Source organism: Panthera onca, chromosome C1 (assembly GCF_046562875.1).
Source record: "Panthera onca isolate mPanOnc1 chromosome C1, mPanOnc1 haplotype 2, whole genome shotgun sequence".
Taxonomy (NCBI): domain Eukaryota; kingdom Metazoa; phylum Chordata; class Mammalia; order Carnivora; family Felidae; genus Panthera; species Panthera onca.
In genome coordinates, this window is record NC_138346.1 from 132,243,971 (window position 1) to 132,261,317 (window position 17,347).

Genomic DNA, 17,347 nt, shown 5'->3' on the forward strand with positions numbered 1-17,347 from the left:
AATACAGTAGATGCTAGTTATTGGGGATGAATAGAATGTATGGAAAACAAATGCTTTTATGATCTTTATTTTCTAGTCTTTTTAGTGTCAAATATATAAATACATATTCCAAAAAATATAAGGTTCTAAATTTTCAAATGGACCTAATCAATTTAATTACAGTAATAGAATTTTATGGTAATACTACCTGTTAGATTTAAAACATCCCATATATTAAATGAAGTACCTCAGAGGGATTGCCTAAAATATAGTAAAGTTGTACTTAAATAATTATAATAGGTTTACATTTGCCTGAATTTTGCTAAATGCATATTTTTATTTATCATACCAAAATTAAATGAATCAAAACCAAGTGGGATTAATTTCATGTATGCAAGGTTGGTTCAACATTTAAGAGTTATCAGTGTAATCCAGTATATCAACAGGTTAAAGGAGAAAAGCCATATAACCTCATAAATTGATACAGAAAAGGCATTTGATAAAATCTAATATCCATTTATGAAAAAAAAACTCTCAGCAAATTAGGAGTAGAAGGGGACTCCTCAATTTGGTAAAGAACATCAATAAAAAACTTTCAGCTAACATTATACTTTATGATGAAAGGCAAAATGCTTTTTATCTAAGATCATGAACAAAGCATGGATGTCTACTATTATTCACCACTACTTTTAAGAACACAGTCAAAAGTATGATCCATAAAAGGGAAAAAATTAGTTGGCTGTTTATTAAAATGAAAAACTTTTGGGGCACCTGGGTGGCTCAGTTGGTTAAGCTCAGTTGGTTTCAGCTCAGGTCACGATTTTGATGTTTGTGAGTTCAAGCTCCATGTCAGGCCCATGCTGATGGATCCTGCTTGGGATTCTCTGTCTCCTTCTCTTTCTGCCCCTTCCCTGCTCAAGCTTTCTCTCTCAAAATAAATAAATAAACTTAAAAAAGAAATAACTTTTTTTTCTGTAAAAAATACTTTTAAGAGAATGAAGTCAAGCTACACACTGAGAGAAAATATATGCAAAACATTTATTTCATTAAGAACATATATACAAAATGTATAATGAACCCCCAGTACCCAACAATGAGAAAACAAAACAATCCAACTATGTAATGTGAAAAGGGTCTGACCAGATGCTTTTCCAATGAAGATATACAAACAGCAAATAGCATATGGAAAGATGTTCAACATCATCCGTAATTAGATAAATGTAAATTACAACACTGTGAGATAGCACTAAATATCTAAATTGGCTTCAATCCAAAAAATGGAAAATGCAATTGATGGTGAGAATGTTGAGCAATAGAAACTCTCATTCTTTGCTGGTGTGATGCAAAATGGTACAGTCAGTTTGGAAGAGAGTTCTACATCTTACAAAACTGAACATAATCTTACTTTGTGTTCCAGAAATTGTGCTTTTATGTATTTACTAGTTTGAAAACAACAAAACCTGCATATGAATATTTATAGCAAATGCATTCATTATTTCCCAAACAGGAACTAACCAAGATACCCCTCAAAAAGGAATATTATTCAGCAATAACAAAGTAATAAGCCATGCAAAGACATAAATGAATTTTAAATGAATATTAGTAAGTGAAAGAAGCCAGTGTAAAACGACTACATACTTTTTAATTACATTTATATAAGACTTCAGAAAAGAAAAACTACAGAAATAGTAACAGATGAGTTGTGATAGGAGTTTGAGGTGGAGAGTTAATCGGTAAGGCACAAGGGATTTCTAATTGTTCTAAGTGAAATTATTCTCGGTAATACTGCAATGGTGGACACATGACATTATCCTTTTGTGAAAACACAGAAATTTTTAGCACTAAGAGTCCGCCTTAATGTACTCAAATGAAAAAATCATTTAGGAGTCAAGGAATTCCAAGATGAAATCTAGAATTTGACATAATAATGTAACTATTGCATATGTATAAAATAACCTCTCTGAAAAAATGGAATAAAATGTTGTCTTCATTAAATGGAAATGAGTGGATTCTATAAGACTAAAGGCAAAATAAACCATACATTAGCACTTTATTCTAGTTGGTCAAACATATATATATATATATATATATATATATATATATATATATTTTGATTTTCACTTGCTTCTTTTTACTTTTTTAATGTGTTTAAGAAAATCTTATATATGTGGCTCACATTTGTGGCTCACATTGTATAACTATTGAAAGGTGCGATTCCAAGCTGTCATATGTACAAAACGAATTCCAAATTTCTTTTTAAAAAATTTTATTTTGAGAGAGAGAGAGAAAGAGAAAATCCCAAGCAGGATATGCACTGTCAGTGCAGAGCCCAACATGGGTATTGATCTTGCAAACCATGTGATCATAACCTGAGCCAAAATCAAGTGTTGGACACTTAACCAACTAAGCCCCCAAATTCCAAATTACTGAGGGTTCCACTGAATCAGCAAGTATAGCTTTATAACAGTTAATATATCCAAACTTATTTATGAAGGTCCCATTTTAATAGTTTCTACCTAGGACTTATTGAACAGTTAAGTAAAAGGATATCAGGTGATGGGAACCAGGTTTCTTGCTGTTGGAGGGGGAGGTTACAGATAATCAAGGTGGGTAAGGCTAGAGTGACCATGTGGTAATGAGCTAGACTGGAGACATTAGTATGAGCTAATGCTTACTTTCATATAGATGGCTACATACAAAAATATTTATAGATATGTCTAAGGCCACAGCTTACTATACCTTCATATATATTTCCTTTCTCTGTCAACTCACAGTGTCTATGTACAAAGACACTTTAGTAGCAACAAGCACGCTTGGACCCAAATTCTGGTCTCTAATGTTATTCTCCAATAAAACAAACAAGAGCTCCTTACCTGGTTGATTTTAGAACTGAGGCATAAAATACACACTATTGGCCGGAGCATATCATGGTCTCAGAAAGTAAGGAAGTGCTTAAAATACACTCACATACACATACACACATACTCACACAATGACAGGGCACACCCAGGAGACAACTGAAAAAGTTCCCAGTAGCCAAAGCTGAAATAATTCAAACCTAAAAATATAAAGTAATACCAGGGGGGCCTGGGTGGCTCAGTCAGTTAAGTGTCCAACTTTGGCTCAGGTCCTGATCTCACAGTTCGTGGGTTTGAGCCCTGCATTGGGCTGTGTGCTGCCAGCTCAGAGCCTGGAGCCTGCTTCAGATTCTGTGTCTCCCTCTCTCTCTGCCCCTTCCCCACTTGCACTCTGTCTCTCAAAAATACATATAAACATTAAAAAACAATAAAAAATATGGTAATACTGGATTATAACACAAAATTTAAATTAACTTTCCATAAGTCTATATTGATATAAATAAATAAATCAATGGAGAGAAAAGATAAATCTCCCATGCAGAAGAATTCTGATAATTTATGTAGAAACTCCACCCTCAAGGAGGTAGATTATAAAGTCCTACTCCTTAGGCCATGCATAGTGACTTCTTTTCAAAGAATGCATTATAGAAAGGAGCAAAAGGTATAATTTTACAGTGGAGAAAGCTGAAAAGTCCTGCTTCAGCCAGGTGACCAAAATTAACACGAACAGTAATAAATTATGATAAATCATGCTAGGTCATGTACTCTTCATTTGAGATAATGAGATTTTCACTTTGTTTCTGTGGTTTCCTCCCCCAAAACTATAACTTCATTTTAATAATGAGGGGAGAAAAGATCAGACAAATGTCAATAGAGATGCACCCTGCAAAATATCTTATCAGTAGTCCTCAGATCTCAAGGTAATGTTCATAAAAGAAAAGCCTAAATGTAATGTGGTATCCTGGATTGGATCCTAGAACCAAAAAAGACATAAGCTATCCAAAACAAACAAACAAACAAACAAACAAACAAACAAGGAAATCTGAATACAGCATGATTTTAGCTATAGTAATTCTTTATTCATGACAAATGTACCATATTGATATAAGATGGTAAGAGAAGAAATATTGTGGGATATATGGGAGCTCTCAAACTATATCTTTAATTTTTCTATAAATCTAAAAATATTTTGAAAATAAAGTTTATTAAGAAAATAAATGAATCAGAAAACACAAAACTCCCACTTCCTAATTAATCATACAACATAATTTATAAATCTTGTGAATTTGATATCACTAAATAAATAATGAATTAATAAAATCTTGTGTTTTAATTAGAAATCACACAGAGAATTAAAACTAAAATGCTGAAGTTTAGCTATGATCTATGCTCTAAATTTATAATGAAAAAATCATTCTGATCAAAGTATAAAATTCTAGATCGCATTTCCAGTAAGTGAAAGTGTTTCCCTTTTACTTTTCACCTATTTGGCGATAGATCTCATAAATCTTGTGAAAGAAACCTGGAAAATCCCCATTCAAATGTTATGTAACAAGAGAGTTATTTAGAACTAGTATGCAAGTGTAAGATTTGTTAATGCCTCTGTAGGTGTCAGTATCATACTAAGAAGCATATGTTACGATTACTATAGGAGTATGAATTGGATAGTATTGCTTTTCTGGTATTTCACAAACAAAATATTTAACCATAACATTTTTTCAATAAGAATGGACTGTAATAAATATCACAAGAACGTCTTACTGAAAGCTCCTTCAAGTTTTCAAATAATTGGCATTTATATGTTTGCGTTTTAACACATTGAAGTTCAGAGTAAGTTCTATGATGCCCTTTTTGCAAATGAGGAAAACACTTACCAGAATTTAAGTGATTGGACTGAGATCACTTATTCAATAAGTGGTAGTGCTTTGACTTAAAACTAAGTCTTCTAAATAAAATCTTGTGATCTTCTCTCTGCTCTACTTTATGTTTTCTTTTGCTATCTTACAACAGCCTGCATAATCACAGGACAGTAGAGATGGACTCTTAAACAAGTCAGCAATGTGTGACCTTAATGAAAACAAAGGTAATAGGATAGGTTTAACTTGGAACATCACCATTTTTAAAGGCATTTTGGAAAATCCAGTACACTGACATTCTGATTGGTGCATGTACAATTATAATTCCTTGTTTATTTTCATTCTATTTTTCTCTATTTCAGCAAGACTAAATTTTAACTAAGAATTGAAATTCTTAATGTATCCTACATTACTTTATATATAAGCTTGTTATTTTATCTTCATATTTATAAGTGTAGAATATATTGACAAAATGGCGCTATTAAATCAACCTTTCTCTTCCTACGCATCTTCCTTACAGCTTCATTGATGACATATTTTTCCCAGACATCTACTTTTTATTTACTCCCCTATAAGCAGTAATTAGCCAGATGTGGCAAGTTCCTTTGTTTATTTGCTAATTTTGAAGTATAATTGTGGAATTCCCTTATTGGAGGTAGGAATTTGTTGGGAGTGGTGAAGGGATCTCTGTCTGCCATGATTGCAAAGAAACAATGCCTACTACTAATCTAATCGGGGTATGCAGATCATATGTCCCTATACTGTTAAAACCATTCTAAGTGACTGTGGGATGGTCACTGTGTCTTCCATGAAAGAACACAGCACACCAACTTTTCATTTGAGGAAAAATTATTCCACTTGTTAAGGTGACTTTGATGTTTAGAATAATCTCAGCAGTATTTGGTTAAGACTTTGTGATACTTTTCTGGGTCTGGCTTAGGTTATGAGACAATTAGAGGTGGAATTTGGCTTTGAGGTAGAAGTGACAGCCAATATATTTCATCACCCAAATGACAGTAGTTCTATTAAACTTAGCCCAAATATAATCAACCCTCACTAAGCAGGATCACCTCTTGGTCTAACCCATTCTCAGTGATTATTAATTCTATAATTTCCACAGAGTCACACTATCATACATACCTACCTGAAAACATTTGCAGCTATGTAATCAGTTTTTTCAACTATTGTCAGAAAATTAAGAATATCCTTTATTTGTCACAAATTGCTTTGCTCTAACCAGGCAAATAAACAACAATTTACTCACCATTAAATGTAATACCAAAGAAATCAGCTAGAATTTTTGGAAAATATAAAAATAATAAAACTCTATTGAAAAATGAACCATGGGAGCAACCGAGTGGCACAGTCAGTTAAGCGTCCAACTCTTTATCTCAGCTCAGGTCATCATCACACGGTTACATGTTCTGCTCTGATGGTGTGGAGCTTGCTTGAGATTCTGTCTCTCCTCTGGGGCCCTCCCCTGTTTGTGCTTTCTCTCTCTCTCTGTCTTAAAATGAATAAATAAACATTAAAAATTTTTAAAAAAAGAAAAACGAATTGCAGCAGAAAGATTTCTAAGATGATTGCCAAGGTGCTTGCCCTGTTACATGCATCCTGGATAATTCCATCACATAGAGTATGAGAGGTATGTTGTGAACATGGTAGGATAATCATTTCTGTGGGTGTATGAGGTTATATAAGATTCTATTGTAGTGATGGCTAAAGTGAAAACTATAAGAAATAACAGGGGTTGGTCAGGATGTGGAGAAAAAGGAAGCCTCATGCATTGTTGGCAGAAAAGTAAGTTGGTACAGTCACTGTGGAAAACAGTATGGAGTTTCCTAAAAAATTAATAGAAATACCATATGATCCAGTAATTCCACTACTGGGTATCTACCCAAAGAAATGAAAACACTAATTTGAAAATTATGCACTGCTATGTTTACTGCAGCAATTTTACAATAGCCAAGACGTGGAAGCAATCTAAGAATCCATGATAGACAAATGGATAAGGAAGATGTGGTATAAATACACAAAGGAATATTACACATTTTCAGCAGCAACACGGATGGACCTAGGGGGTATTATGCTAAGTGAAATAAGTCAGATTAAGAAAGACAAATGCCATATGATTTCACTCAAAGTTGAATTTAAAAAGAACAAAAAAGCAAAAAAATAAAACAAAACAAAAACAAACAAAAAGCAGAATCAGACCTGTAAATACTGATGGCTGAGAATAAACTGATAATTGGCAGTGGGGAGGTGGAATGGACAAAATTGTTGAAGAGGAGTGGAAAATACAGGCTCTCAGTTATGGAATGAATGAGTCACATGAATAAAAGGCATAGCATAAGGAATATAGTTAATGATATTGTAATACCTTTGTAGGGTGACAGATGGTAGCTACACTTGTGGTAAGCATAACATAATGTATAAACTTGTTGAATCACTATGTTGTACACCTGAAACTAATGTAACATTGTGTGTCAACTACACTCCAATAAAAAAATAAATAAAAACACATTAAGAAAAGATTGGGGGAACGATTATCTTGCTGGATTTAACAACTTTAGCTGCCATGTTGGGAATGGCAATGTGGCTAGGACCTGAGGGCAAATCAAGTTGCTGAAAGTGTCTTCCAGTTTAAAACCCTCAAGAAAGTAGGACCCCAGTCATACAACCATGAGGAACTGAACTCTGCCCATAACCAGTGAGCTTGGAAGAGGACTCCAAGCCTCAATGAGATAATGGTCCATGTAAACCTTGATGTCAGCCTAGTGAGATGCTGAGCAGAGGACCTCATTAGCCCTATCCATATTCCTGACCTAAATGTGAGATAACATTTGTATTAAGTGGCTAAATTTGTAGTAACTTGTACACAACAACAGAAAATTAATGTGAGTTATAGTATTTAAGAAATACAAGAATTCAATTAATTCAAATACAATAATCATATTATATAATTAATTTTAGTATCCTCTTTTTCACAGTAGTCTCAGTTTTGACAATAATTTATATGGTTAGTCCATTCATGTGTCATATTCAGTTTGCTAGGAAATTCTGTTAGCTCTACCTTTCTCAAATTCCAATAACTTCTCCCACTTCCACTGCTGCCACCTGAGCTAAGCCATCATCACCATTTATTTGGAGGACTGAAAAAGTCTTATAATATGCTTCTTTGTTTCTAACCTCATCGACCTCCATCTACATATCCACCACATACTGATCCTCAACACAGATGCTAAACTTAACACAGATCCCCTCACTCCTAAGCTCAAAATTCTGCAGTACTTCCTTATTTTGCTCAGAGTAAAAGCCAACATCTTTGTAATAGTTATCAAGACCAGTATGGTTGAGTATTGTTTATCACCAGTTCCAGTCTTTGAACACGATCTACTTGGACTTGATAACCTTTCTTTGCTTTGGTTGTTCTTTCTGCCTTAAATGATCTATCCATAGATAACTAGATAGCTAACTAACTTTTCTTCTTTGTAACTCCACCCCAAACTAGAAAGTTTGGGCCAAATTAGTACTCTCATCTCTTTTTTACTGTATTGTACTCCCTCATCTGCTCTTTTAAAATAGCACTTAGTGGTTTTTAGCATGCTATATTATTTACCTATTCATTGTGCTTGTTTTTCTTTCACTGCTAGTATAGTTTCTATGACTAGAAGAAATATTAATAGTTTTGGAACACTGCTGTTTTCCACTTACCTGGAATTGTGTTTGGTATCCAGTAGATACTCAATAAACATGCGTTGAATAAATAAACCCATGTAGGAAAAATTTCCTTTCTCATCTATGTCAATAGAAACCCTCTGACACTCGCCTTAACTTGAAACAACCCCTTCTTCCATTTCTCAGTGCTTCCATGGATTAGATCACTAATTCTTTATAAATTTCAGGTTGAGTTTAAACATACCCATAAAAGTCATTCTTTACTTCTTTTAGATTTATATTTCCTTGATTATTTATTATTGGTCTATGAGGGACCTTGTCTTTCCCACCATTTGGCACATATCCTTGCACAGGTAGATGCTGAATTATTCAAATTATAAGACTTGCATGCAAGACGTAGGTGAAACTAGAAGTCATTCCTTAGGGAATTTTTTAGAATTTGTTTAAAATATTCACTTAGAAAACACTGATGAGATGTTGGAGAGAATCCACCATGATAATATTTGACATAAATTGATTTGGATTTTTTAAAAAATTGTATTATTTTGGCAATTAATCAAATGGATGAGTCACATATGTATAATTACAAATCAATTGTACTGATATCCTTTTAACTAGTATGGCTGAAGAATAAAATGACCTTTTCATGAGAAATGTTTTATATTTACATGTTTTATATTTAGAGGATATTCATATTTAGAAGCATTTTAAATTTATAGCAATATATTTAGAAAGAGTCCTCCAACTTCATGTATTAAAATACAGTAATGCATTTCTTCTTTTTAGTTTATAGGGAGCAGGGAGGGTTTTGAAAAAAAAGTAGCTTGAGCTTCCGCAAAGAAAGATGAGAAGACCTAGTATGTATGGGTCTACTATTTATTTTACTCATTTTGACATTAGCCCTTTTTTCATACAGAAAAATAAATTCAACAGCCTTCCTGTTTCTTGGTCAGTCCCTCTGTAAATTACAATTGCGCTATGGAAATGACACAACATAAATCCTATAATTCCCTTAACAATACTTAGGATCTTTTCTAGATAAATTAACACTGTCATTATTTAAAAGTAGTAATGTGATGTTATCACTTAGGGCTAGACTTATTTTACTAAGTTATTTTAATATAAGTTATACTTTATGAATCACCTATAAGATATTAAATTTAATAACTAAGTCAGATGACAAAAACGGCATTAAGATGTCTTATCTGTCAGGGATGTATTATTGACTTTATTTCAGTGGGACTATAATAGATTTTAAATTAAAGGTAACTGAGCTATGTGGGGTTTATGCTCCTACAGGGAATAATGGACAAATCACAGCACATCCGTCTTAGAAGTCATTAAATAATTCCTCATTAAGGGAAATAGTGCTGAGAAGGCAGAGAAGAAAAAAAAAATCATTCAAATTTAAATATTAGCTTCTACATATTAAAAAAGAAGAAAGGCAAAGAAAATAAAAATCAAAAATAGGGAGGAATGACCTTAACCGGGAGTTTAAATTCAACCTAAAAAATCAAATACAATATGATATAATCTATGGAAGAGTGGGAGATGAAGAAAGTGCAGGTGGTTCAAGCTGGGGCAGGTGGCATGGGGTTGCCACAGGCAAGGAGTATTATTTCAGCCTCAGGCATTTTTAACTGACAGCTGGGTAAGGAGAGAAAAATCTAAGGTCATTTAGGTATATTATTAAAGTTTTGAGAAGGAACTGGTAAAAGTTTCTGATGACTTGGGTATCAAGAAACCCTAACTGGCTAACAATTATCAGAAAAGGGTGATCATCAGCAGATGATGATACATACATCAATGCAGATTGTATCCCAGTCTATAATCATATGCAGAGTTTGGGTGATGAGAGTAGATGATGAACATACTGAATAAGCACTTTTTACCCATATAAATGAATTAAATATCTACAGAGCTAACAAGAAAAATATTATGTAATTATCATTACTATACATGGTTTCAAGATTTTCTGGTAACTCTCTTAAAAGGAACTTATGGGGAAAAAAAGGAACTTGTGGATAAACTACTATGTAATCATTTTTTCAGCATATTTAGTTAAATGTGTGGCATAAATTTTATTTAACTCTCTCCCAACCTTCTGTAGAATGTTTACACTAATATCTACATAGGCATTACTAACAAGGTAAATTAGTAACAAGTATTTTGATATTAATACGTGAAATTTAAAGTGCAGTTTTTTGCAAGAACAGTCTTTTTTAAACACAATGGCCATCTGTAAAATGCTAAATTTTCTATTGACCTAAATATAAGAAACTGAACAAAACCTCAATATTTCCCTCACTGTGTAGCAATCTCACATATCTTACAATTTAAACATAAATCATCACATAACATATCATTTAGGCATTGGTTCATTTGTTTATCCCTGCCCCCACCCAATAGACTATAAACTGTGTTTTCAGATGAGATCTCTAGGGCTTAGAACAGTAGACATAGGAGGCACTTAAAAATAAATACACCTAAGACATGTTACCATAAGACTTTTCCTGCTTAAAAGGAATTGTTATGTCACATTACTCTTCCTTTCTATATTTAGCCATATGAATAGGGAGAGAGACCAGGAGGCAGTCTCTGAAAACAGTTAAATCATAAAACAGACCTAGACTACACTTGACTTTGGAAGATAAATGATCAAATTAGGCAAAATCTTGGCCTAGTTTTGGAACATTGTTAGTTAAAGACTTTGATGATGGGATGCCAAAAGCATAAGTTAAAATGCATAGTCCCAAAGATCCATTTGCTTCATGTAGGAAGTAGGAAGAGTAGTCATTTACAAATAAAGAATAAAAAGGTAAGGACAGGAAGTGTTTAGTCTTTGGTGTAAATGAGAATTTTAACATGTATGCAAAATTAATTGGGGTTAGGGAAAAATCTTGCTTGATATTAATTATCACGTAATGGAAGAACATACTTAACATAGATTTGCTATGTTATATATCATTTTCCTGTGCATGACTATAGTCATTGGTTGAATGGTTTAAACAGTTTGGGCATTACAGTGAAAACTTTTACTTTATTTTATCTTTTTATTTTTTTAATTCTTAAATTTAATTTAATTGTACTTTTTTTAGACAGAGATAGAGAGCATGAGTGGGGGAGAGGGGCAAAGGGAGAGGGAGAAAAAGAATATCAAGCAGGCTCCATGCCCAGTGTGGAGCCTGATGCAGGGCTCAATCTCACGACCATGAGATCATGACCTGAGCTGAAATCCAGAGTCAGATGCTTAACAGACTGAGCCATCCAGGCTCCCCTTTATCTTTTTAAAAAGAAATATGAAAAAAAGTAACTTGTCTTAATGCATTTCTTTAATCAAACCAACAAGATTACTGGTTCTTGAAAATATTCCTACCAAGTATCCAAATTGTGGTAATAGTGTCTAAACCACCATATGCTTAGAACTGCAAATATTAACCCTATGTTAATAAGAGTTGAATTTACTGAGCACTTACTATGCATATGTGCCAGGAGCTCTTCTAATTGCCTTATATATGCATATGCTCATTAACCCTTGGAAAGCCTTGTGAAAAAACATTAATCTTGCTTTTCAGATAAGGAATCCAAGGCAGAAAAATACCTAGTGAATTGCCCAAAGGCACAAATAACCAAGTGGGAATCCGGGGAAGCCTTTACTTGGAACTTTGGTCTTAATCTTCATGTTATATTGCCTCCCATTAAGTTACTATGAGCACAAAGCACAATATATGTTGCCATTTTTCTATTGGATTTCAGAATATATTAAAGATGTAATGGAAAATGGAATTATCAAGATTTAAATGAAACTATCTCATGTATTATTAAAATGTTTCCAAATTTCTACTTGGGGTAAAATCCTACATTTAAACTTGAAATTTCTAGTTAAGATGATGTTATGAGTTTACATATGGAAATCCAACTCTATATCAAAATAATGACAGAATATGTGAGTACACACATAAAGATAATGTTCATAAACAATAGGAAATGATGAGACAAATAGAGTTAGATCTTAATAAAAAAAAAAAACTCTTGTATGAAGGATAATGAACCTGGATATCGTGTGTGTATGTATGTGTAGATACTGAAATACAGAGATGTGTTGATACATACGAAACAATTATGTTTTGAAAATATCCTCAAACCTGAGATATACTTCAAACAAGTCACAAACAAATAAATATATATAACATAGGAGTTCAAAGATACAGAGTTCAGCTGAGAAGTTCCATACAAACCTTCTGCATAGTGAAAGAAACAATCAATAAAACTAAAGGGCAGCCTACAGAATGGGAGAAGATATTGGCAAATGACAGATCAGGTAAAGAGTTAGTATCCGAATCTATAATGAACTTATCAAACTCAACACCTGAGAAACAAATAATCCAGTTAAGAAATGGGCAGAAGACATGAAGACACATTTTTCCAAAGAAGACATCCAGATAGCCAACAGACACGTGAAAAAATGTTCAGCATCACTCATCATCAGGGAAACACAAATCAAAACCATGGTGAGGTTCCATTTCACACCTGTCAGAATGGCTGAAATTAACAACTCAGAAAACAACAGATGTTGGCAAGGATCTGGAGAAAGTGGAACCCTCTTACACTGTTGATGGGAATGCAAACTAGTGTAGCCACTGTGGAAAACAGTAGGGAGGTTCCTCAAAAAGTTAAAAATAGAACTACCCTGTAACCCAGTAATTGCACTATCATGTATTTACCCAAAGGATAAAGAAATACTGAATTTGAAAGGGCACATGCACCCCAATGTTTTTGTGGTATTATCAACAATAGCCAAATTTTGGAAAGGATCCAAATGTCCATCGACTGATGAATGGATAAAGCAGAAGTGGTACATACAAGGAAATACTACTCAGCCATCAAAAAGAATGATTTTTGCCATTTGCAATGATGTGGATGGAGCTAGAGTCTATTATGCTAAGCAAAATGAGTCAGAGAGAGACAAATACCATATGATTTCACTCATATGTGCAATTTAAGTAACAAAAAAATGAACACAGGGAAAGGGAGGATAAAAGTGACAGTGAAGCAAACGTTAGAGAATAAACTGAGAAGTGATGGAGGGGATGTGAATGGAGAATGGCTAAATGGGTGATGGAAATTAAGGAGGGCACTTGTTATGAGCACTGGGTGCTATATGTAATTATGAATCAGTAATTCTACTCCTGAAAACAATATTATACTATATGCTAACTAATTAGAATTTAAATAAAAAATTGACAAAGGAGCAAATATAAAGCAAATATAAAAAATTGTTAGGATTCATTAGTTCCAAGAATTTAAAAAATTGATATTTATTCTTTTAGTCATGGTCTGTTTTTCTTTACTTTGAATTTATGTTTTATTTTTTATTTTTATTTTTTGCCAAAAGGAGAAGGAAGAGGAAGAAAAGGAGGGGGAGGAGGAGGAGGAAGAGGAAGAGGAGAAATGCATTGTCTATCATTCCCCCTTCACTCTTTGGTCTCATTTTCCTCAAAATAAATTATGTTAGTGAATAAGGGCACTCAAAGTTTTAACTCTGCTGCAGACATCAGAAGAAGAAGGAGAGGGAGAGAGAGAAGGAGACGGAGAGGGAAAGGGAGAGGGAGAGTGAGAGTGAGAGGGAGAGCTCGGGAAGGAAGGAGAGGTAGGGGGAGAAGGAAGAGGAGGAGGGGGCAGAAGGAGAAGAGAAGAAATATAAACGATGATGAATAGGCCTCTAACAAATAGCTTGGATTGGAAACAAAAAACATATATGAAAAAAATATGAATCACTGCTTCATTCAATTTTGGGAAGACAAAACACGATGAAATTCTGATGTTGAACTCTTGTCTGTGAAACATTTTAATATACTGAAAAATATACCTTCAAAGTGTACAGGCAAAGATAATTTCAGGGGAATCAGTTTGAGATCTTTGTACTTGTGCTAACAATAACCTTTCTCTCATGGTGAAAAAGAAAGACATATTCTTCATTCATCTCAAATCTCATTGTGCTCTGGAATATGAAAATCTCTGGGACTTCAAGCAAATAGGATATTTTCTTTAATAACTAATAAATGCATCTTAAGTACATAGAGCTATTTGTCTTTCCCACCTTATAAATTTCTGTTAAGTGTAGATAGATGGAAATGGAATATTTTGACCTGTGATGGGATATTTTGAATTTAGACCTAAGTGGTGGAATGCTGCTGCAGGGCTGATGCTAATTTTTGCATAATGAATTAATCTCTTCCATTCCATGACTATTGTCAAAGAATGGATCTCTCATGAGAGTCCCATGATAGAAAAGTATCATTATAAGAACTCTTTTATGCTAAAAATGGCTATTTCCCTCCACATTTAAAAATTTTTTTTTAAATGTTTATTTTTGAGAGAGAGAGAAAGAGACAGAGCTCAAGAGGAGAAGGGCCTGAGAGAGAGGGAGACAAAGAATCTGAAGCAGGCTCCAGGCTCCGAGCTATAAGCACAGAGCCCAGTGCAGGGCTCGAACTCACAAACCGTGAGATCATGACCTGAGCCGAAGTCAAGCACTTAGCAGATTGAGCCACCCAGGTGCCCCACCCCCCCATGTTTTTTAAAGTAAGTATTTTTTCCCCAGATATTGTTAAAACCTATTCCTAGGCTAGGTCATTAGCCGGGAAGAAAAGCACCATTTGCCAGCCAAGGCAGAAAAGATGAGTAAAGCTAAATTCTTTCAAACATAACTGCATTGTTTCCTAGGACAATTAAAAATTTAAATATATGTGTGTTAAAACCCAAGGACAAAACTTTCAAAGAACTGTAGTTTGGGTGTATATTATTGAATAAGATATTTAAAACCATTTTGTCAATTATATTTTGAAATAGTCTTATTAAAGACAATCTTCATCATTTCCCTTATTAACAAAAACCAAAATTATGTACAACTTCCCATATCTGTTATTTTTTTAGCATAAACACCTTTCTCTTTTATCGAATATTTAGTAATATTTTGATAAAATTTAATTGAATAGAATTTGTTCTGATTTTACACTAGTTTCCTATTTATTTAAACCAAAATGTATAAACTGGAGTCCAATATATTTCACCAACACACAGAGGCAACCTTATCCTAGTTGCGATTAATGTTAAGAATGCATTTTTATATGGGGCACCTGGGTGGCTCAGTCACTTCAGCTCAGGTCATGATCTCAGGGTCCATCAGTTCAAGCCCTGGGCTGACAGCTCAGAGCCTGGAGACTGCTTCGGATTCTGTGTGTGTCTCTCTCTCTCTGCCCCTCCCCTGCTGGTACTCTGCCTCTGTTTCTCTCTCAAAAATAAACACTAAAAATTAAAAAATAAAAGAATGCATTTTTATGGATCTCTCATCATTGGTGGACCTTATCAGCCATCTCAGAAGAATGGCAGTATGGGCCTAATAACTAAAGAGTAGCCTCAGGGAAGCAAGGTTGAAATAATCCTATTTCCCTTTGCTGACATTAGGTCTTCTGGGGTCTTCTGAATATCTGCTGTGGTTACTAAGTAGTTACTCTCACTTGCAACAAATTTGTAATGAAAATACAACTTTTATCATTCCATTTTTTCTTTTCTCTCAGATACTTACTCTATTTGTAATAACCTCTGTCTTCTGAGATAGCAAGATTACAAATTGGCTACATATCTAGCAGCCAATGTTATATACATGGCTGCCTCTACAGATAGGAGATGATGGACTTTCCATTTCATTCACTACTAAGACCATTAATGAATACACTCTGTTCCATCTTACGTAACAATATTATTGCCACAGCCAGAGGGTCTGGAATGATTCCCACATTCTCATTCTAATGCTACTGGCAACACTACTCTTTTATCAAGACTGAATTGCAAGAGGATATTTGCAAATATCTTAGAAGCCAAGATGGATTTACAGTTATCTGAAATGGTTATAGTTCTCAGACATCACCTGAGAAACCCAACAAAGTAGATTTAGTAATGTTGAATATCAGAATGAAAAAAGAAATATTTAATAACAATCATTCTGCCTATCTCTTCATTTTAGACCTATTCCTTTATTTCCCCCCAACAATTCAGCATGTTTGTCCATTGTTTTGTTTTATTTTGTTCTAATTGATTCTGGATCAGGTTTATATTAACTAGTCTAAAACCAAAGGTTTGTGATCTGGTATTCAGACCTACTAATAAAAGAAATCAGCAACTAGGAGAGAAGAGTTTCATTCATTAACTCTATAGACAGCTCTGTAACTAGAAACTTTAAGGAGTTTATCCTTTTTCTCACAGTATCATCTACTCAGCTCTTACTAAAATTATAGGTCGTGGAACTGGGCATGCATTCTTGGAAACCAGTCTATATGTCAAATTTCTAGGCTTATCTATAAGATATGGGCTTATATTTCCACATGCAATATCCAGAGGCTTCAATATTTTCTTAGCCCTAACCTCCATCCCATTTCAACCACAGGCTTATACTTGCTAATCCACGTGACTACACAAAAGGAACTGGATACAGGTTTTTCCCAGAAAACTTATCACAGGCTAAAATTCAGCCTTTGCTTACTGGAACTTCTGTGAACTACTACACATGCAAACAAGCATGGAGAAGTTATACATGAGACCAATCAACTAAGTAAACGAGCTTGGCTTCCTGTTGTCACCCTTGACCTTCATGGAGAAGCAAAGAAAATTGGTCAATTCAGCAGCAACTATCTAGTAAGGAAATTTCCTGGTTAAAGGAGCCTGGAAACATTGTCTCCTATAAAATAAGGTGGTAGGGAGACCAGATAAACCCTTAAGGATCTAGTTTAAAATAAGTAAACAAATTTGGTACCAATGTTGAATGCATTTGTGATTTACTTCTAATTACATCACTAACCTATAGCTTAAGTGATCGCCTGCCAAAATCTGTCTTCACTCAAATATTAAATAATTTCTATGAGAAAAGTTGTATTATACTACTTTGAACCCCAAAAACCTTACAGATAAACTATTATA

General features: G+C 33.9%; 1 long non-coding RNA gene across 2 annotated transcripts in view; it reads left to right on the forward strand.

The window, feature by feature from the left end:
* Window positions 1–17,138, forward strand: part of LOC132673307 (uncharacterized) — a 137,647-nt gene extending 120,509 nt beyond the window's left edge. For both annotated transcript variants that reach the window (XR_009607976.2, XR_009607977.2), the window contains exon 4: window positions 16,818–17,138. This is a non-coding gene — a long non-coding RNA (uncharacterized LOC132673307). The remainder of the gene's footprint in view (window positions 1–16,817) is intronic.
* Window positions 17,139–17,347: the final 209 nt, after the last annotated feature.